General features: G+C 33.2%; 1 protein-coding gene across 3 annotated transcripts in view; it reads right to left on the bottom strand.

Moving 5' to 3' along the window:
• The window catches only part of LOC145265554 (uncharacterized), a 335341-nt gene that overhangs the window by 239234 nt on the left and 72440 nt on the right, over window positions 1-23667 (bottom strand). For all 3 annotated transcript variants that reach the window (XM_080121521.1, XM_080121522.1, XM_080121523.1), the window contains exon 2: window positions 4200-4224. The gene's annotated coding sequence lies outside the window, so the exon portion shown is untranslated. The remainder of the gene's footprint in view (window positions 1-4199; window positions 4225-23667) is intronic.

Below are 23667 nucleotides of genomic sequence, written 5' to 3'. Positions count from 1 at the left end.
CGTCCAAGGATGGAGTACTGCTAGAAAGATCTTATCCTGCTAAATAGAGTTGAAAATAGACTTTGTAGCCTAGTAGTGGATACCCATTTCTCTTCCCTGCAACCTCTTTCTTACAGAAGAGACATTGCGAACGTGTCTCTGCGTTATCGTTATTTTCATGGCAATTGCTCGTCTGAGCTCCAATCTATGGCCCCCTCCTGCCAAACTTTCACTAGCTGAAAACACTATCAATAATTTCCTCTACTCTTTATCTGTGCCTAAACCTAACGTAGATTCCATGAACAAAACTTCTTTTTTAGAATTGCACACCTGTGGAACTCACTTCCGTTTGCCTGTTTTCCAGCTGATTACAGTATGGTCATCTTCAAGTTCAATGCAAACAAGTCCTTGATGAAGCGCCCCCTTAATTAATCCAAGTTACCAAATTTCCATTATTAACGATTACCACGATATTGTCCCATTGACTAATGTACACTCTGTAAGCCTTATCCTCGAGTGACCTCTGGGCCTTGATAAGTGGTGGCTTCTATGTAAGGAAAGAAAAATCTAATTAATAGAAAAGATTCCCGAATTCATCAAGGTACATCTGAAGAAGGTCGAAGGTTACGACGACCACAACTTTGTGTGGTTTTGAGTGTTATTTACTCAAGATGAGAACAGTAGTTCAAAGAATCTAAATAAAACGATTAATCAATCCTCATCTAAAAAAAAAAAATCAGAAATGTTAATCAATTTATATCCTTTATATCTATTATTCACTAGCATGGGTGCCAGGCGTTGTCCGGGTGTTTGGTGGCGTGTGTTGAGCAAAAAACAAAAAAACAAAACAAAACAAAAAAACAAAACAAAAAAAAACAATAAACAAGTGGTAGTATGCAGGCAGGCTCGAACTCGTACCGCGAAAGAGGAAAAGAAAAAAAACCCTGACGTCTTTGCTATTGCGCCCATCGCCAAACCGGAAGTGACGTAGGTTTAAATTAAGAATAGAAATCGAAAAGATGGAATGACTTTCGAAAATATTGGCGAAAAAAGCGACCCCTCCCTGTAGAAAAGTGCCTAGTTGAGGATGAAAGAATTAATCTTTTTAGATAAGTTTTTGATATTTGTTGTCCGAAAGGCCGTGCTTCAAAATGATACCGATTCCGTGAAAATCCGTCGCCTCTGTCGGAGGTTTTAGGTAGACATACAAACATACATATATACATACATTTAAACAGACATGTGAGATTTATACTATACATTATTTTTTAAAATCACATTCAGTGAGTGATGCGACAAAATGGGTCAAACTTCTGTTTATTAGGTCGCAATCTATTCATCTAACACTTATCGTTGGCTACTTTTGAGATTGAAGTATATATACATATATATACAAGTTAGAAAAGCATTTCATCCAAGGCATGAAAATTGTTAAACAAAATGTTTTTACTATAGGCTTTAAAAATAAAGGTACAAGATTCAATTTGAAATTTATTTATCTTCAAAGTGCACTTTTATAAATTTTACAAAGTAAGGTATAAAAATTTAATACCTTACTTTGTAAGATTTATAAAAGTGCACTTTGAAGATAAATAAATTTCAAATTGAATCTTGTACCTTTATTTTTAAAGCCTATAGTAAAAACATTTTGTTTAACAATAGTCATGCCTTGGATGAAATGCTTTTCTAACTTGTATCGTATCTTTTTAAGATTATATTTTATTTAATTTATTAATTTGGATTTTAAAAAAGATGAATGTGGTTTTGCATGTATTTATAAAACCTTTTATACTCTCTATTTCAGATTGTATTTCTCCTCACACCACAACTCTTTTTTGCAACTCCCTCTTTGTCATAAATGTCTGACTAATGAGAAAATCTGAATTTTTTAAACAAAACTTTAAAATAACTTTAGATTAATTTTTTTAAAACTTCTTTCAGAATAGAAAATCTTTACAATTTAATAAGGAACATATTTCATATAGGTTTCATAAAAATTATTTAGTAGATAACGAGAAAAATAGAAATCAAAATTTCAAAAGGAATGTATAGCTGGTTACGCTCAGTAGTAGTCCTCACTAGCGAAAGACTTTGTTATTGTTATTCTATTATTATTATTATTTAAAACATTTTGTGTCCTGCGCTTTCGCGCGAGGACTAATATATATATATATATATATATACACACACACAGTATAACCCGGATATGAGACTTCATATCCGGTCTTTAAAAATCTCTTATATTCGGGTTATATCTGAGTTTCTTATATTCGCGTTAAGCTGTACATTATCACAGGCTCTAATTTGGGACCAGAGAATATCTCTTTTATATCCATTTTTCTTATATTCGGGTCTTTTATATCCGAGTTACACTATATATATATATATATATATATATATATATATATATATATAGAGAGAGAGAGAGAGAGAGATTCCCTTACATCAAGTAGCTTATAATACGAATAATAAATCCTTATCTCAAATATTTAGAAACTTCTAGATTGTATTCGATAGAAAAAATGAGAAGTATAAGGACAGATACTACACTTTGCTCTGCACTAAATTATCAAGGAAGAAGTCATTTGACTTAATGCAAACTGAATTTTCATGCGAACTGGAAAATTACCGGAATTGTCGCCCACCTCAATAACTAATAAATAAATAATTAAAAAAATAAATAATTACAAATAAATAACAAATAAATAATAAATAAAAATAAATAAATTAAAATAAATAAAAAAATAGTAAATAAATAAAAAAAATGAGTAAATAAATAGAAATAACAAAAAAGTAACAAATAAATAAAATAAATATAAATATTAATAAATAGCAAGAAATTAATAAACTTTTAAAAATAAATAAATCAATAACTAACTAAATAAAAATAACTAACTAAATAACAATAAATAAAATTTAAATGAGAAATTTGAAGACTTGGAAGTGTCAGACATAATGGTAAAATCATTTTATTTACTTTTATTGTTGTTGTAAGTCCGATATATTTCGCTATAAATAGCTTCATCAGGGTAGGATTGGTTGGTTGTTTTTGTTTTACGGCATATCAACCTTTTTCAGGTTATTTAATGCCGAATCTAGTTATTTTGAGAAACGATTTTTCATGGAGTATATATATTTTTTAAAATCAGCCCATAGTTTGGACCCTAACAAGTACTACTACTCCGGGTCAGGGTGGACCTGGGAGCAATGGCAATTAAAGGGTGGCTCCACACTCCCCAAAGCCCGCAAGGTGGGGCCTCACCATCGGATATAGTTTTAGATCATATCCAGGACCATCAGGGTAGGAAGTCCGGGACGTAGTTTTTTTCCTTCATTTTAGTGTTCAAGAGGATGTAATGTCTCGGAGAAGAGAAATGTATGTCTTATTTGGTTTGTTCCACGTGTCTTAGGCTGTAGTCTTATATAACATAAATAAATAAATCATTAAAAACAATTCTAGAGGGTAAAGTTCAGAACCATTTGCTGCCTTTCTATTTATAAATTTTAAAATCGGAAATTCATTTCACATTTGTTTTACGGTTCGTTTTTTATTTATTTTTTATTTATTTATTTATTTTTTTTTTATATTTAAAAAATTTTTTTTTAACGGACACTTAAACGCCTAAAACCGCTTCCGGCGTCTGTAACAAGCAGCAGAAGTACGCATTCGGACAAGATAAAGCTTCCGTGTGCGAAATTAGGCGATAAATAAAAACTAACCTTGTTATGCTGTTTAATTAACGATACGTAGTTCTCTCCGGCCAACGGATCGATCGAAAATCGAAACCAAAATGGAGGTTCATGACTCATATGAAATTAAACGCGTGTATATGTCTATTATATAAAGGGCACACGTCTGTCTGTTTCATTTTACTTCTGTCGAAATTCTCAGGAATCAAGGGCCCGCCTTACCTTGGGCTAACACTTCATCTCTGTGCGAGCTACATAGATATTCGAGGATCCCATTAAATACCAAGCGTTTAGTTAGTACAGAAGTTAATGATTTGTAAAGTCCCATGCCTACGCTGATAAACCAGACACAATTGACCCCTTGGAAACATTATCTAATTTAATGCGCAGAGTTTGTAAAATATGTACCTCTAGATTTCGCTATATATACGTGAGCCATATGTGTATGTGAGGGAGGGGGGCTTATATGGCCGAAATTGTATTTAAATTATGAATGACAAAACACAGGAAAAAATACCAAGAGTTTTTACCTGTTTAGTTCGGATCAACGATCATCTGGAAAAAAAAGAAAAGAAAAAGTCAAATTTCTTTTTGCATTATCTTTCATACATTCTATCTCCAAAAAGTTTCATTTTATTAAACATCAATTTGCTTTATATATCATACTAGCGGGGGTACCTGGCGTTTGCCGGGTGTTTAAACGAAGTAATAACCCTGTTTCAATATTTAAAAAAAAACGATGTTAAACTTCCTAAAAAAGTCGGAGAAAAAAAAACCACCGAACAAACGTAAAACTTCTTTAAAAAAGAAATCTGAAAAACAAAAGGTGAAAATAAGGGGGAAAATGATGAATGTGGTCGCCCCCCCCCCCAAGAAACACAGCGAAAAGCGAATAAAAGAAAAATAGCATAAATAACCCTTCGTTTCGGTTATGTCCATTGTGTGTTTCACCCAGTAGAAAGCATAGAACGAAAAAGAACGTTGAAATCACATTCCCGTTATTTTAAGCAACTACAAAACGAAATAAAACGGAAATGATGTATTATATGTTCATTTTATAAAAAAAATGGAAAGAATCCTTTTTTTTAGTGTAAAAATGTTGGGGAAAAATGGTAATTAAGCAACATAAAAGTAAGCGTGGGATAAGAATTAATGTTCGTGTGAATGTCGCTATTGGTTAATTCCGTGGTGCGTTTCATCCAATACGAAGCATAGAACGGAAAGGCACAGTGAATTCTATTTCAGGTTTTTAAGCAACTATGAAGTACAGAAAACCGAAACCGACGTTCATTCGTAAATGTCCGTTGTGAACGATCACGCAACGGTGTAAATGGGTAGCGGGGAAGGAGGAATTAATTAGAGAGAAAAGATTTTACTACTTACAGTGATTTAAACCGATTTGTGCAGGGAACTCTCAGCAGAAAAAAATATAGGAATCTATGATTATCGAGGAAGTGGAGAGGTAATATGCCTATAACACACTTCAGATATTGTGCTGCAGTTTGTGCATATTACATTCACATGGAATGTCTTGATTTTAATCCTATTAAGGTCAAAATCATAGGGGAAAAATGAGTTCACTTTATATATATATATAATATATTTATATTGTATATATATATATAATATATATATATAATATATATGATGTATATATATTATATATATATAATATATATATACAATATATATATAATATATATAATATATATAATGTATATATACAATATATATATAATATATATATAATGTATATGAAATATATATATAATATATATAATATATATAATGTATATATATAATATATATATATAATATATATATAATATATATAATGTATATATATAATATATATATAATATATATATATACAATATATATATATAATATATATAATATATATAATGTATATATATTATATATATCAATAATATATATAATGTATATATATATCAATAATATATATATATAATATATATAATATATACATATATAATATATATATATATAATATATACATGTATAATATATAATATATAATATATACATATATATATATAATATATATATAATATATATATAATATATACATATATAATATATATAATATATACATATATAATATATATAATATATACATATATATAATATATAATATATACATATATATAATATATAATATATACATATATATAATATATAATATATACATATATATAATATATAATATATACATATATATAATATATAATATATACATATATACATATATAATATATATATAATATATATATATAAAATATATATATATATAATATACATAATATATATATAATATATATATATAATATATATATATAATATATATAATATAGTTACATGAGCGTACAGCAAAGTTCCAACGTTAACATTTGACCTTGACATTGAAAAATTGTGTGCACCATCAACAAGTTGGAGACCTACATCCTGCTAGGTTTGGTCATGATCGGTCTATTTCTGTGAGCTAAAAGAGAGTATATAGTATATATACATAATTTAGGACCTTGACATTTGACCTCAACCTTGAAAAATAGTGTGCACCATTCCTAGTTGAGGGATCATCATTATACCAGGTTTGGTGATGATCGATCCAGAGGTTTGGGTTGTAGAAGAGTTGTGTATACGCACGCACACACACACACACACACACACACACACACACACACACACACACACGCACACGCACACACGCACACACACACACACACGCTACTACTTATATATATCCAAACTATACCGTATATTTCAGCATATAAGACGACCCTTAAAGTAAAAAAATCATCTTTAAAAATCAATATTTCATAAGATACCGGGTGCTGCAAAAGGTGTATCAGAATTTTTGTAGGAATTTTTGACACCCCTAACACGAAACTGCGAATAAAATATAAAAAAACTCGTAATTTCTCTATCAAAAGTGGGTTGTTTATTTTCTTTATGGATTATACTTCCAAAATAAACTATTAAAGTTGTATAAAAAGTATTAGAGATATTATTTTCTTTAATTTTTAAAAAACAATAATGAAATTAATCGAATTTTACGAGTTCAGTATTTTTCAATTTTTAAAATTTAAAAATCTATCAATTTTTCTATTGATTCTATTTTTACGATATTTTCAGGGTCAATGTGAAATTTTATGCTCTTTCCAATAAACCGAATATAATATTTTAGACAAACGTTTTTTTTAAATTACGCCCCCCCATTTTCAAATGTTTATTAAAAAGTAAATAATTAATTTACTCACCAAAGTTTTATATATTACAAATTGAAGATAAAAGATCAATAAATAATATACTAAAATTTAAAACAAAAAAGTAGTGTTTTTTTAAAGAAATTTACCCGTAAAGTCCGAAGTTTAAAAACTTTTTTTTAAAAAGCCACGTTGTTTGTGCTTTTTTTTTGTTTTTTTTTTTATGAAACCTTGGTCCTTGCCCCTTTAATTGAAAAAAAAATTGGGACTTGAATTACCTTTTTCGAGGAGTTATAGGCTTGGAAAGACAGGGGATGGAATTATTCAATATTTTTCACGAAATTTCTGACACACCCAGTGTTGCAATCTCTAGCCTAGGCTAAACAAACATGGTTTCGTGATTAAGTAGTCGTCTTATACAACCGATATATGATAAATTTATCAAAATTTGCTCAAATTTTGTACCTCGTCTTATCTGACGGTGCCTTATACGCCGAAATATACTATATATATATATATATATATATATATATATATATATATATATATATATATATATATATATAGTTATGGATTTTACATATGCTGTGAAAATTGGCGTTAATTCATAGAATGATATAACTCGGATCTGTCATTTAATATATGTTGAGAGAGCGAGACAGAGATAGATAGATAGATAGATAGAGAGAGAGAGAGAGAGAGAGAGAGAGAGAGAGAGAGAGAGAGTGTGTATGTGTGCGTGCATGCACACGCGCGCGTGTGTGTGAGAAAGAGTATAGATTTGTTTTGCCATTCAAAGCGCTGACACTTGAAAAATATCGATCATGAACGCCAGCGTTGCGTGGTTACAAATCAAAGCTATTTGATTTAATCTCCCTTTCTTGCTCTTTTTTTCCTGAAGAGAAAAAGAAAAGGGAGGGAGGTGAAAAAAAACAAAACAAAGGAAAACATTTTTTAAAAAATAGGAAGACACGAAAATAATAATAATAATAATAATAATAATAATAATAATAAATACATCCTTAATTTTCAGGCAACTCCGAAACAAATATCTTTCTCTATTCTTGTGGAATCCTTGGGCAAATAATCAATTCCTTAGTAAATATTTGAATAGAGGTAGATTGCAGTAAACACTTCATACAAATAGACATTTCAATCAACTATGGCTAACCGCACACACACACACACACACACACACACACACACACACACACACACACACACACACACACACACACACACAATTTTAAGTCTTGAGTCAGACAAGAAGCAAAATAGACAGATAAGTAACTAGAAAGCTCTTCCTTTGTAAGAGAAAGCATTGGTATAGTGACTATGCGTTTCAAAACGCCGTAGATATAAAATCAGCTCGATGATCGAAATAGCAGATAAACCAAAGTTATTGTATATCATTCAAACACGGCAGTGTTTGAAGGATATGGTTGTGTTAGTTTTACTGATTTAGAACTGCTTTAAAGCTTCGCCGCTCACTCATTTTGTGACCGATTTTCAAACAATTTTTACAGTTCATAGGTCACCTTCTCAGCAATATTTTGAAATAAAAAATTTCAATTTACGTTCAACAAAAACAAAAGTTAAAATAAAATTAACGGTGTTAAAAATTCTACAGAATAAGTAAAGAACGTGAGAGACAGTTTCTTCTGATTGGCTGTTGGTTACCATAGCAACTTTTTCGTCGTTGACACCTTCATAAATCATAGCGGAAATCTCGTTCGCATGCCATCTTATTTTGGTTATATAGAGAAAGTTAACAAAAGTGATGCTCTTGCCGTGCTAAGGTTGATAACATTTCGCTTACGACGTCGCCCGTAAATTCTGTTTCTTTCTTTTTACCGTGCTAAGGCTGATAATCTTTCACTTGCGATGTCGCCTGTTTATTCCGTTTCTCTCTTTTTTGCCCCTTCTTTCTGTTTATTTACTTATTACGTCTTTTATTTGAGTTTTTTATTTAGTCAATTTAAAGAGTTGGTAATACTCTTTATGGATTGGTGACAATGCGTATGATATTGAACATAAAAAAAACAAAATATTATTTCAAAGCAAAGCCTGGAAAAATAATGGATTACATAGAAAAATGCGAACATTAAAAGTAATATGGTTAATATTAAACTTAGAAAAGTATAAAAGAACTAGTTGTTAAAACTGGAAAAGAAAAAAACAGGATATTCTAGTAAAAATATAATAAATTTATAACTTAAAACATTGCAGCATTAAGAATTTATATATAATGTTGAATTGAATTTTTTTAATATTTTAAGTTATAAAATTATTATATTTTTTACTAGAATATCTTGTCGTTTTCTTTTCCGCTCTTAACAACTAGTCCTTTTACTTTTCTAAGTTTAATCTTAACCAAATTACTTTTCATACTCGCATTTTTCTATGTGATGTAATATTCGCTGTAGAAATGTTTTTATTTGAGTTCTATTTACCTTAACGTGCTTTCATTTCGAGTTTTGATGCATAATTATGTAATGCCCGCACACACAAATATATCTATAAAAATGAAATTGTCTGTCTGTATGTGTGTCTGTGTGTGTACATTTCCCTACTAAACTACTCTATCAATTTTCAGTCTACAGACCCGACATTTGATATAGGGGATATTGAGATTTGGGAAAATCTTTTTAATCGGTTTTCGGCCAGAAATGTAGCTGTCAAGGGGGAAAAATCAAACGATTTGACCTTTGAAAACTCTACCAAACTCCTTCGCCAATTTTACGTCTAAACACTTGAAATTTTAGATGTAGTTTACTTGGACATGGGTCAAAATTTCAATTTGATTTGAGCCCCAAAAAATAAATGTTAAAGGGTAAAAATTGGGGCCAAATTAAAAAAAATGACCTCTGCTGTCTCTACCAAATTACTCAGCCAATTTTGGGTCTAAACATTTAAAATTTTACATAAAGTGTATTCTGACATAGGGCACGCTTTTTAATCAGGTTTTACCCGAAAATTTGGCTGCCAAGGGGTCAAAGTTAAAAAGATTTGACCGTTGCGATCTCTAACAAACTATTCAGCCAATTTTGGGTTTAAACATTTGAAATTTTACATACAGGATATTCAAACATGCAGCAAGCTTTTTAATCAGTTTTTGTGCGAAAATGTGGCTACCAAAAGGTTAAAGTTAAAAGAGTTTACCTTTGCAGACTCTACCAAACTCCTCTGCCAATTTTGGGTTTAAAGGCTTGAAATTTTAGATGTAGGTTACCTGGACATGAGTCAAACTTTTTAATATATATATACATATGCGCATAAAGTTATGAGTAGTACACAGGGCCCGAGCAAAGCCGGCCTGAACTGCTAGTATCTATAAAAGTGAGAATGTGTGTGTGAGAGAGGACATTTCTCAACCTATATACTCAACGAATTTTTGATTTACAGGCTGGAAATTTGGTATATATAGTATTCAGTCATTTAGAAATCTTTTTAATCACTTTTCAATCTGAAAAAAAAAAAACGCTGTTAAAAAGACAAACTTGTCTTTTTATCAGTTTTGCATGGTGCTGAACCCAAATTAAAATATGTTAAGTCCTTGGGGACTTTTGGGGCTTAATATAGGGGGGGGGGGAGCAAATGATGAACTTAGTTATTTATTTTTTTTGCATGGTGCAGAACTCAAATTTACATATGTTAAGGTCTAAAACTGCACCGTTTGTTCATTTTCACCAGGATTTGACGTCCCCTGGGGACTTTTGGGGCTAAATGGGAGGGGGGGGGGGAGGCAAATGCTGGCTTACTCATTTTTTTATGCCCCTTTCACTGTGCACTCACAGGGAACCATGCATGCTTCACTTTAAAATGTTTTTAACGTCTGTCAGAGTGATCTAATCATTATATGATTATCTGCCCGTGCGAGTTAAATTGACCGACTTTATTTCAACTGAAAGTGCTCAACGATAAGAAACGAGTTTCTTAAAGGGACTGACATAATTATTTACAATAATAATTATTAAATACCTACAGACACTAGTGTTTCATCCTTTCGGGAATCATCAGTGCAGAGTGTCACGAGAGATTCGAACCTGGCAACGAAGCCATCTCTGACTCCAGTAGCAAGGACCAAGTCCATTCGGCCACCGTTAACCGAGAGATATATTGTTGAACATTAAACATTTATTTTTTAAATGTTTTCAACGTCTGTCAGAGTGATCTAGTCATTATATGATGATCTGAGAAATATATATATATATATATATATATATATAACAAATAAATGGCAAAAGTCTATATTCCAAATTTCAAGATGTTGACCATCTTACCATTTATTACATCGAGCTTCATAAATTAGAGGGTTGGTATGAATAAGAGGTGAAATACATTTGAAAAAATATATTTCAGTATATATATATATATATATATATATATATATATATATAGATAGAGAGAGAGAGAGATAGAGATAGAGAGAGAGAAACAGAGAGAGACAGAGAGAGAGAGAGAGACAACCTCTATCTCACAGAAGAGATGTTGCGAGTTTGTCTCTGCTTTATCGTTATTTTCATGGAAAGTGTTCGACTGAGCTTCAATCTATGGTCCCCCCCCCTCGCCAAACTTTCACAAGAAACACTAGATTAGCTGAAAACATTATCAATAATTTTCCCCACTCTTTATCTGTGCCTAAACCTAAACATAGATTCCATGATCAAAGCTTCTTTCTTAGAACTGCACGCCTGTGGAATTGTCTTCCGTTTTCCTGCTTTCCAGCTGTCTATAATATGGTTGTCTTCAAGTCCAATGTGAACAAGTTTCTGATGATCCGTTCCACTTAAGTTAACAAATTTACCGAACTTCCATTACTATCGATTACTATATTGTCCTTTTGACTACTCTACACTCTTTAACCCTTATCCTTGAGTGGCCTATCGGCCTTGATAAGTGGTGACGCCTATGTAAAAAAAAAAAGAAAAAAAAAGACAGACAGACAGAGAATAAATGACAAAAAGTTATATTCCAAAATTCAAATCAGTTAAGGGCAAAATAGATTCACTGATTGATATAAGAATTAAGCGATTGATTTTGCGCTACGAAACAGATACTGTCAAGAATGGTATAAGTCAACTGAATTAAAGGAATAAATTGCAAGATGATCAACATCATGAATTTTGGAATATAACTTTTTTGTCATTTATTCTCTGTATTGCTCTGTAATTACATTGAGCTTCTTATATAAGGATTGATATTACTAATGATTACGATATTGTCCAATTTCTACTGTACACTCTTTAACCCTTATCCTCGAGTGGCCTCTTGGCCTTGATAATGTGGTGATTCCTGTGTAAAAAAAAAAATAGATAAGAAAATATATTTCTACAGAAATATATATATATATATATATATATATATATATATATATATATATATATATATATGTATATATTAGTGTTGGGACGATTACTCGTAATCAAAATCGAGTATCGGAAAAAATTGGAACTTTTCGGGGCATCGGAACCGATATCAGAATCGAAAAAAAAAAAATGTGCTTATTTTCCAATGCCCAAAATGATTCTTTTAATTGCCCCTTTTTTTTTCTGTAATTTTGTTTAAAACAAAATCGTCCACTACTGGTTGTAACGTTAAAATAATAACTATTGATGGATTTTAAACTACCAGTAAAACTAAAATCTAAAGATAATCCTCCACAAATGTATTTTTACTAATATATATATATATATATATATTAGTAAAGATTGAGAAGAATCGGAATGAGGAAAATATTGGAATCGTCCCATCACTAATATATATATATATATATATATATATATATATATATATATATATAACTACTTCATTTATTCACATAAATTTAATATACGAAAGTATAGATTTATGCGTAAACTTTAAGTATTTACTTCAAAAGTGCTCAATACGTAGGTAGAGCTAGTTAGTAATTTATAAAATATATATGACGATTAAGCTACACTGAATATTCTGCGTTTCATCCAACTATAGGATTCGTCAGGCTTATGCGCGAATTCTGTGGTTGCGGGGTGCGGTGGATACTAGAAAGCTGATTGGCCAACTAGAAATCCTCAACATATATAAAAACAAGAAGCAACCACAGAATTCGCGCATAAGCCTGACGAATCCTATAGTTGGATGAAACGCAGAATATTCAGTGTAGCTTAATCGCCATATATATTTTATAAATTACGATATATATATATATAAAAATTACAATAAGTTTACCAAGGTAATCAAAATGGTAAACTTAAAATATATTATAAATATTAAAGAGTTAATATTTACAAGTAAAGTAAACTCAGCCAGATGTAAAAGCTCAATAAAACTGAAAAGGAAATAGAGCTTATAATATTTTTACCCTTCACCGGACTATCCATTCATGTGAAATCTTTTTATCATTTTTCTTTTACCTCCTATTCCCCTTACCTCACCCTTTTTTTTTTTTAACCAAGTAAGGTCTGTGACTTACTTGTAGTTTAATTAAATACTTTTATATGCAAAATCCGATCCTGCATTTTGCTAATTCCTGCCCTCTGATGAGAAGGAGAGTATTTCTTCGAAACTCCGCGGATTAAGGACTATCCACTTCCTTTTTTAAAATTAAATATGTTTTTAACTCTTTTTCAAGGCGTCTTTTAACATGTTTTATTAATCATTTGTTCATATATATATATATATATATATATATATATATATATATATATATGCAGGGTGTCCCAAATAAATGCATACACTTTTTAAATGACCATAAAATCAACAGTTATTATAATAAAGAAAAGTTTCATGCATCAAAATCCTTATTCCGCGGAGTTTCAAAAAATGCTATTCTTTTTCATCAGAGGACGAAAAGAAATCAGCACATTATATTTTTATCAATGCTAGAATTTGCTGGTAACGGCATTAAATGAAACCGCTATTTATATTAGATTAAAGTTTACCATAACTTATATGAGATAAACACTGCATTTCCATTGATTTCACACACACACACACACACACACACATGAAATCAAAAGAAATGCAGTGTTTATGCATATATATATCTATCTTTCTTTGTTTGCTTTTGGTGGGGCTTAGTTTCTGTTTTCTTTGTGTTGAGAAGTGGTATAGTGTAAATATAGGTGCTATATATATATATATATATATATATATATATATATATATATATATATAGAGAGAGAGAGAGAGAGAGAGAGAGAGAGAGCACCCATATTTAAACTATGCCACTTCTCAGCACAAAAGAAAACAGAAACTCAGTCCCACCAAAAGCAAACAAAGAAAGATATGAATTAAAGATCCAATGAACCTCTGCTTAATAAATAAATTGCATCCCAGCTGAAATTGTGTGCTGATTACACCTGACTTTATACGCGACATGTGGAGGGAAAAAAAAAACAATATGCCCATAACCAATGTGCATTCATGATCGAAGATTGCAGGTTGAAGGTTCAATCTCCGATGCGGGCAACTCTCAGAATGAAATTGCGAATTAATTAGGACTTCTACCCAACCGTGTCTGACGGCATGAGAGCATACTACGCCCGTGAATTCAATAACATTTTACGTTCGACGCTCCATGCAGATTTTCGAGTTCCACAAAAGGATTCCCCAAGGTCGACACAATTCACCCGAGGAAGGTCGGAGGTTGCATCGACCGGAACGTTTTGAGGATAATGCACAAGATAAGAGTAGTCCTATCAATCCGCATAATACAAATTATCAATCTTCGTCTCATAAGATACATCCGAAGAAGATTGGAGGACACATTGGCCGAATTCGATTTAATTTGTTTTATGGGGTAAAAAGTATAGTGACGCCATCTTTGGAAAGTCCTCGAAACGGAAGTGGACACTTATCACGTGACTCACGTCTCTCAACAATCCGAGTGTTGCTACTTAATACAAAGTATTATATTATTGTGAGTCACTATTTAGTCACGAGTCAAGTGTTAATCAACCATTATAACCTGGCGGAACACTTAAAATAAATTGCATGTCTGATAATAACACACTAGAGGCGAAAAGCTAAGAGTTAAGTTATCGACGTCATTAAAGGAGGTGACGATGGTCACGTGGTTAACTGGTGTTTTAAGTTCGAATCCACCTTTTTTTACATGGGAGTCACCACTTATCAAGGCCCGGAGGCCACTCGAGGATAAGGGTTATTGCGTGTACAGTAATCAATGTGATAATATCGCAGTAATCGTTAGTAATGGAGATTTGATAAATTAGATTACTTAAGGGGGCGGTTTACCAGGAATTTGTTTATGTTGGACTTGAAGACATCCAAGTTTTAGTCAGGTGGGAAACAGGCAATCGGAAGGGAGTTCCACAGGCGTGCAATCCTAAGAAAGAAACTTCGTTCATGGAATCTACGTTTTGATTTAGGGACAGATAAAGAGTGGGAAAAATTATTAACAGTGGTTTCAGCTAAACGGGTGTTTTTCGTGAAAGACTGGCGAAAGGAGGAACCAGAAATTGGAGCTCAGACGAGCACTTGCGATGGAAATAACGATAAAACAAAGGCAGGCTCGCAACGTCTCTTCGGTTGGAGAGAGGTTGCAGGGAAGAGAAAAGGGCACCCCCCACTAAGCCACGAAGTCTATTTTGTACTCTGTCAAGGCAAGATAAGCTGTTTTTAGCAGCTCCTGTCCAGATGTGGCAACAGTTTCACAAAAATCACATTCACTTAATATAATGTCCGATGTCTTTCTAGAAAGAATTCTGACCAGAAAAATCTATAAATATAAAAGCGAAAATGTATGTATGTATGTATGTATGTATGTATGTATGTATGTGTGTTCGCTTTTTCTGTGTGTCTACAAAAGGCTTCTTTCAGAGAAGCGGTCGGTCGGGTCACAACTTTTAAAACTTTTTATATCACATACAAATCGTAATATCTCACAGTTAACAACGAAGCTCGCCTGTCTATTCAATTTGCTCGATTTCGGGAAGATAAATATTCAATATTTGTCGCTCGCCGCATGTAGGTTAGTCTTTTTCCTATAACATATTCGGAGGGGGGGGGAAGCGTTCAGCAGTAAATGAATACTATCCCGCAGTCAAAACTTGACCTCATTTAAAACGGGCACCTGCTAAATCCAAGTAGTTTAATAAATTCAAACGTGTTTCCGTTAGCATCTCGCGGTGGGGCAATGGTTAACATCACACGTTTTTTTTTTTTTCACACTTTAATTTACAAGTTAGCCTTAACGGTTCGGGTTCTATCCTCATACTTACTTTTTTTAACCCCCCCCAAACACCCGGGCAACGCCGGGTACCCCTCGCTAGTATATATATATATATATATATATATATATATATATAAAACTGATGCCAAAAATAGAATCTGGGAATTCATAGGATATGATGATAATGACGTCATCGAGTTTATCCATCAAAGCTTTTCGCCGTCACACAAGTGGAAATGGTAGCGTTTGTTTCTTTTGAACAGAAAAAAAAAATGATTGAAATAAATTTGAGTGTTGTAACGACAATTTTGAAAACGCGGGATATATTAAAAAAAATGAGTTTTTCGCGAAAACAAAATTATATACCATATCTTCCCCCCCCCCCAAAAAAAAAAATCTTAGACACCTCACCCTCCCTATAATCTGGACTATAGGGAGAGTGAGGCGTTGTCTTTATGCTCATGTAAAGTAAACAATGTAAACATATTGAGGTTAAGTTCTCAAAGAAATAACTACAAGGTTCCCTAAATAATTTTCCAAACTTTTTTCGTATGAACACTTTTATTGGAAGTACACACATGAAACTCTAGTCCCCTGCGAGGTAATCTCCTCCGGCTGCAATGCACGTTCGAACACATTCTGGAAGGCCTCATGGAAGTCTTCCTGTATGAGCGTGTCAATGACTCTCATCACAGCTTCTTTCATTTGCTCAATTGTCTCATAATAACAACAACTCCTAAGGTCTTCTTTGAGCTTAGGGAATACAAAAAGTCACAGGGAGCAAGGTCCGGACTATAGGGAGGGTGAGGAACTGTCTTCATGCCCATCTTGGTCATGACAATGTCTCTCTTTCTGATCTTCTCTGAACACCGTTGAGACAAACTTTGCTCAAATATTCCGTATCCTATGTTCCTTGCGAATAATTGTGTGTACAGTTTCTACATTGACATGAAACTGTGCATTTAATGTCTCTATAGATCCACAACAGTCCTTATCCATTAAATTATTTATTTGGCCAATTAACTCCGGTGTTCTGACTTTCTTAATCCTCCCACATCTCTCATCATCCCTTACAGAACCCCTGCCTTCTTTGAATCTCTTATGTCACTCAAAACCTTATGCTCGATTCATGCAAGATGGTCCAAAAGCAGTCTGAAGCATTCCATACTGTTCTTTGGCATTTTTTCCAAGTTAAAAACAGAATTTTATTGCATATCGTTCTTCTAAAGTGTCCTCACCTCATGATGGCAGTTTTGAAATTCCCTAGCTGTGGCAATCGGTCTTTAGTAGGGTGTATTCCAATTCCTGCTGTAGCTGTTCATTTGAACCTGGAATCATAAAAATTGGTCAGCCATCTCATAAGATGTATAGCAATAACATACTGAAGTTTCAAGAGTCTACAACAATTTTAAATACTTGTACAAAAAAGTCTGGAAACTTATTGAAGACACCTTGTAAACCTATATATAATACATTTGCATCCTAGGATTATTTTTATAGTGAATCAGTGTCAACCCAACTTCCAACTAATTAGTTACTTCTTTTAGGTTTACTAGTATACCTCATGGTAACCCCGCCCAACAAGGCAACTATTCAAAAGATATTTAGCTTTTCAACACTTAGTGATAAGTGCCCTACTTCATATCGTGAAGGTTAGCCATTTTTATAAATCTATACGCGTGTGTGTTGGGAGGGGGGGGTCAGGGATGCATTTTTGTCTTGACGATGTTGATAATGATGATGATGATGATGATGATGGTTGCATTATCAGTGTCATGATACTTCAGCTGTTGACAGTTCCATTCTTAGTTATTTCGCACGACCAAATTTCATAAATAGTATCATCATCTTCATCAGCATCTTCATCAGCTACCCTAATATCGGCCCCTCCCCAGATGTGTAATTTCGCAGGCTGAACAGATGACGCCACGATTAAAAGATGCTAAAGACAGCCAGCAGTTATCAAGTGATCCATTGCATTTGTGAAAAGTCTAAAATTAGATGCTGCGTACCTTGAAGAATACGTGTGTGTATTGACCTTGTCGTAAGCTTTAAGCTCGACAGGAAAAAAAAAAAAAAAAGAAAAACAACAACGCCCCCCCCCCCAAAAAAAAACGGTACTCCTGCATTTCTTGTTTTCGTTTTCGAAGAACGCCTTACAGAACCAAGGGAGACAAATCAAGAAGACCTAAAACTTTTTCAAAATATTTTCTCCGAAAATTTACGTGAATACATTGAATATATGCGATGTTTTTTTTTTTGATCAGAAAAAAACAAAAACAAAAAACTATCGAAATTTTACAGTTTTAAAAGCTGTCATCTTCCACGACATCTGTGATGAGGAAATGCATAACACAACAAGTAAAAGAAGAAATAGTTTTGAATAGAATTGTTCAGGAAGAAGATTCATAAAGGTTTTTTCGGTCGGGATGGGAAAGAGTTTTTTTTCGGGTCTCCTGTACTCCAATCTGACATTATAATCTTTTGTATTATTTGGATTCATCGGACTAGTGTTCTCACCTTGAATCTCATTTTCACAACGTTTCGGTCGATGTAACTTCCAACCTTCTTCAGCTGTATCTTGTCCAACTCGGGAATTTGGACGGAATTTCGAACCGAACCCTTTATTTACTTCACGGGGGTAACACACTCTCGTGTCGTCAGCCATGACTGGATAGAAGTCCTAAGTAATTCGCAACTAAATTTTTTTTTTGGTCACCTACACTGAGAATTAAACCTTTAACTTTCAGGGGAATATTACTTTCACAATTGATTTTTTTTTCCAAGTAATCTAACCACTGCGCCGTGGGTTTTTGCCGAGCGAAAAAAAATACAATTACGAATTACTTAGGACCTCTATCCAGTCATGGCTGATGGAACAAGAACATGCTACCTCTATGAAGTAAATTCCATCCAAAATTTCGAAATTCTATCGAAATTTTTCGAGTTCGACAGAAACATTCCCTAATTCGAGAAGAAGGCCGGAGGTTATATCGACCGAAACGTTGTAAAAAATCATAATCAAGATGTACCTATTTACAATGCTTCCCCACGGGACAGAGTTAGACACCAGGGTCGTTTTTTAACGTGGAGAAAAGGTACAAAAATAAAAATTGTCTCAGTTGTGAAGGATTTCTCCTCCACTGAAAGAGAACAAGAAATGGAAGTGCAGCATCTGAAGAACAGATGGTGTTTATTTGCTCCCCCACTGAGCAAATTAGGCACAAGGCCGTTTTTAATGTGAGGTAAAAACCAGCTCCCCTAAAAGTAGGCAAAAAGGGGGCACTCTGGTTACCAAAAATAATAATTGTCCCAGTATAGAGGGTTTCCCCTCCATTGACTGGTACAAATTATCTTAAGTGCAGCATCTGCCGGAACAGATGGTATTTATTTGCTCCCCCACTGAGCAAATTAGGCACAAGGCCGTTTTTAATGTGAGGTAAAAACCAGCTCCCCTAAAAGGGGTCACTCTGGTTACCAAAAATAATAACTGTCCCAGTATAGAGGGTTTCCCCTCCATTAACTGGTACAAATTATCTTAAGTGCAGTATCTGCCGGAACAGATACTACACTTTGATCTTGACCAAAAGGCCAAGCATAATCAAGATGTAAACAGTAGTCTGATGACTCCAAATAATACGAATAACCAATCCTCATATCAAAAATTCAGAAACATAATATTGGCTGAAACGTTATGAGACTAACGCTCCAGATGAGAACAGTAGTTCAAATAATCCAAACTATCAATCCTCATCTAAAAAATTCAGAAACATGTTATATATATATATATATATATATATATATATTAATATTTATTGGTATGTTAGAATTTTATTTTATTTCAATTGAATAAATGTTCAGATAATTTACCACATCATCGTATCAGGAGGTTTGCCCGGACCAAATTGACTCTTTTCCTCCACATGTCTCTATTTTCCATGACCTTGTATATACGTTTTGACAGGTATTCCTACTTTAGCAGCCCCGTGTTTAGGATCCTACAATACCACAATGCTGACGGCCTTATCTTTTCTTCTGTAGCAACGCCCGTCATATTGCCTTCTTTCTCTTATTACCGAAAAGATCCTGGGCAACCGACCATACAGACGGTAATGGTTAGGTATGTTTTCAGATAATTTCAGAAAATCAATATTTTAATTTTATGTTATGAGATTTTCCTTAATTTTATTTTAATTAAATAAACGTTTAAAAAAATCACTGTTTTATTTTGTGTGATTGTTACGCTAGTGTATTTGTATGTATTTATCTAAAAGTTACGCGAAACTTTAACATTTTCAGATAGCTTCTTGATTTGTTTCCTCCTATTCTAAAAGAATTTCTTTAAAATATGAAAGCAAACAAGCAAACAAAAAAAAACATTTCACAAATAAAAGAAATTCACAATTGCAACAAAAAACAAAAAACAAACAAACAAAAAACAAAAAAAAAAACGAACAAAACCCCCCAAAAAAACTCTTGCGGAAGGCAAACCTCCGATAACTAACTCGTATCAATTTAACAATCTTTAGATATTTGTGCGTACGAAAAGGTCCAAGAAGACAACCCTCAAATGGAAAGGCCGACCAGATAAGGTTTTAAATCGACATGCCGTGCTCAATAGCTGAAAGACGAGCTAAAATCCATGATAAGCGGTGGAATTTTAATTCCTCATTTCCCCCTTTATACACCTAAAACTAAACAGAGCTTCCATGATAAGAGTTTCTTTCCAAGAAAATATCCGCATGTGGAACACAATACCACCAGGTTGCTTACCAGCTGACTACAGCACGGTCGTTTTCAATTCCAATGTAAACAAATTCTCGTTGAGCGGTCTATCAAGTAATTCAATTCAACCCAGTCTCCAATCATCTGACTATCCACGTTACACAAACCATAAACCCTTATCCCCGAATATCTTTTGGGCATTGAGGAGCGGAGACATGTCAGTAAAAACGCTGCTCTAAATCAGCACACATCACGATAAAGGAGCGACAAGAACGAACGGGAGCTAGAACAAATTACTGCTACGTGTTATCTACACAACGAGACTTCAGCTACCTAATTGATGAACAAGTGTCCGGATAACCGTCTGCTATCCAGATTGTAATGTTGCAACAATATTTTCGACGATGCTTGACTTATAATACATTTTTAATACACATCATTCTTGCGCAAGACACTTTCAACAAAAATGGATATACTTATGAAACTTGATTCCTCACTTTCCACTACTCACAGATAGAGAAAAAAAAAACTCATGTTCAATAACGGCAGAAGACAAATCATGCCACGTAAACATACTTGTCTGTATTTCCTGATGAAGACTCTTACATGGGTCGAAAATTTGAAATTCAAATATGTTAATTTGAAAGAGAATTCTGTATTTCAATTGGTCTCTGAACCGCTTATCTATATAATTATAAAACTCAAATGACCTTGTAACGATGTATGTAACCCACTTTCCGGTTTACGACATCCGGTTGCGCATGCGCGCATGACATATGTATGGGAAGAGTGGGGTTTAAAATAACTAAAACGTAATACAGAAATGAACGATGTAAAAAAAAAAAAGCAGACAGTATTAAAAATTATTTATTTGGGTAATTTAAACGCGAAAAAACAAAAAAACAAAACAAAAGAACAATTGGGACGCTGAAATATTAACGTTATTATTTCGAAATTATTATTTAACATGGGAAGAGTGGGGTTTAAAATAACTTAAACGTAATACAGAAATGAACGATGTAAAAAAAAAGCAGACAGTATTAAAAATTATTTATTTGGGTAATTTAAACGCGAAAAAACAAAAAAACAAAACAAAAGAACAATTGGGACGCTGAAATATTAACGTTATTATTTCGAAATTATTATTTAACATGGGAAGAGTGGGGTTTAAAATAACTTAAACGTAATACAGAAATGAACGATGTAAAAAAAAAAAGCAGATATATCAAAATTTGAATTTTACTATAATAAGTATTATGGTATCTGTTCAGTGCACATTTACCTATAAGTATGGCCAACCATTTATAATTCAGTAACTGTAAAAAAAATTTTTTTTAAAATAATCAATTATAATAAACACAACGACTCATAGAAATCTATCTATATTCTTTTTTCATTTTAATATACTTTCATATAAATGTTTCTGTTATGTCAAAAAAACCCTATTTTCTTTACGTTAAAACAGTCACGCTCGCACATGAATTCCATAGCTAATATAACATACTGACCCAACGGGTCACGGGTAGTCTAGTATATATCTATGTTCATTTATCTATTCCTCCCTCTCTCTCTCTCTTATAAGGTTTGAATAAAAAATGTAAAAATAAAAAAGAACAATGCAGTTTAAATTCTCGGAAAAAAAATTAAGTTTAATCTATCGCAGACTTAGCACCTACATAATCCGACTTCTAAAAAGAAGAGAATTCATTTATATAAGGACTAGCGAGGAGTACCCGGCGTTGCCCGGGTGTTTGGAGGTGTGTGGGGGGTTAAAAATTAAAGTAAGTATGAGGATCGAACTCTAACCCTTGAGGCAAAGTTGTAAATTAAAGTGTGAAAAAAAAAAAAAAAAACGTGCGACGTTAACCATTGCCCCACCGCGAGATGCTAACGGAAACACGTTTGAATTTATTTAACTACTTGGATTTAGCATGTGCCCGTTTTAATGAGTTAATGAGGTCAAGTTTGACTGCGGGATAGTATTCATTTACTGCTGAACGCTTCAGCCCACCCAAGATGTTATAGGAAAAAGACTAACCTACATGCAGCGAGCGACAAATATAGAATATTTATCTTCCCGAAATCGAGCAAATTAAATAGATAGGCGAGCTTCGATGTTAACTGTGAGATATTACGATTTGTATGTGATATAAAAAGTTTTAAAAAGTTGTAAAGCGAGCGACCGCTTCTCTGAAAAAGGCCTTTTGTAGACATACAGAAAAAGCGAACACACATACATTTTATTTTTACACGGTGGTCACCACTTATCAAGGCCGGGAACCACTCAGGGATAAGGGTTATTGCAAGTACAGTACGTTAGTGTGGAGATTTGATGAAATGTTTACTTAAGGGGGCGGTTCATTAGGAATTTGTTAACGTTGGATTTGAAGACATCCAAGTTGTAGTCAGGTGGGAAGCAGGCAGATGGAACAGAGTTCCACAGGCGTGCAGTTCTAAGAAAGAAGCTTTGTTCATGGAATCCACGTTTTGATTTAGGGACAGATAAAGAGTGGGAAAAATTATTAACAGTGGATTCAGCTAGACAGGTGTTTTTCGTGAAAAAATTGGCGAGAGGGGACCAGAGATTGGAGTTCAGACGAGCACCTGCCATGGAAATAACGATAAAGCAAGGATAGGCTCGCAACGTCTCTTCTGTGGGAGAGAGGCTGCAGGGTAGAGAAAAGGGCATCCCCCACTAAGCCACGAAGGCTATTTTGTACTCTGTCAAGGCAGGATAGGCTGTTTTTAGCAGCTCCTGCCCAGATACGGCAACAGTATTCCCTCCTTGGACGTACTTGGCTTTTATATAGATAGAGAATTGCATCAGTAGTGAGATATTTTCTGGAGCGGTAGAAGGATCCCACCATCTTT

Source organism: Euprymna scolopes, chromosome 40, assembly GCF_053919585.1.
Source record: "Euprymna scolopes isolate OS-2025 chromosome 40, ASM5391958v1, whole genome shotgun sequence".
Lineage (NCBI taxonomy): Eukaryota > Metazoa > Mollusca > Cephalopoda > Sepiida > Sepiolidae > Euprymna > Euprymna scolopes.
The sequence above is the reverse complement of the archived record's forward strand: the minus strand, read 5'-3'. Positions and strand labels throughout refer to the sequence as shown.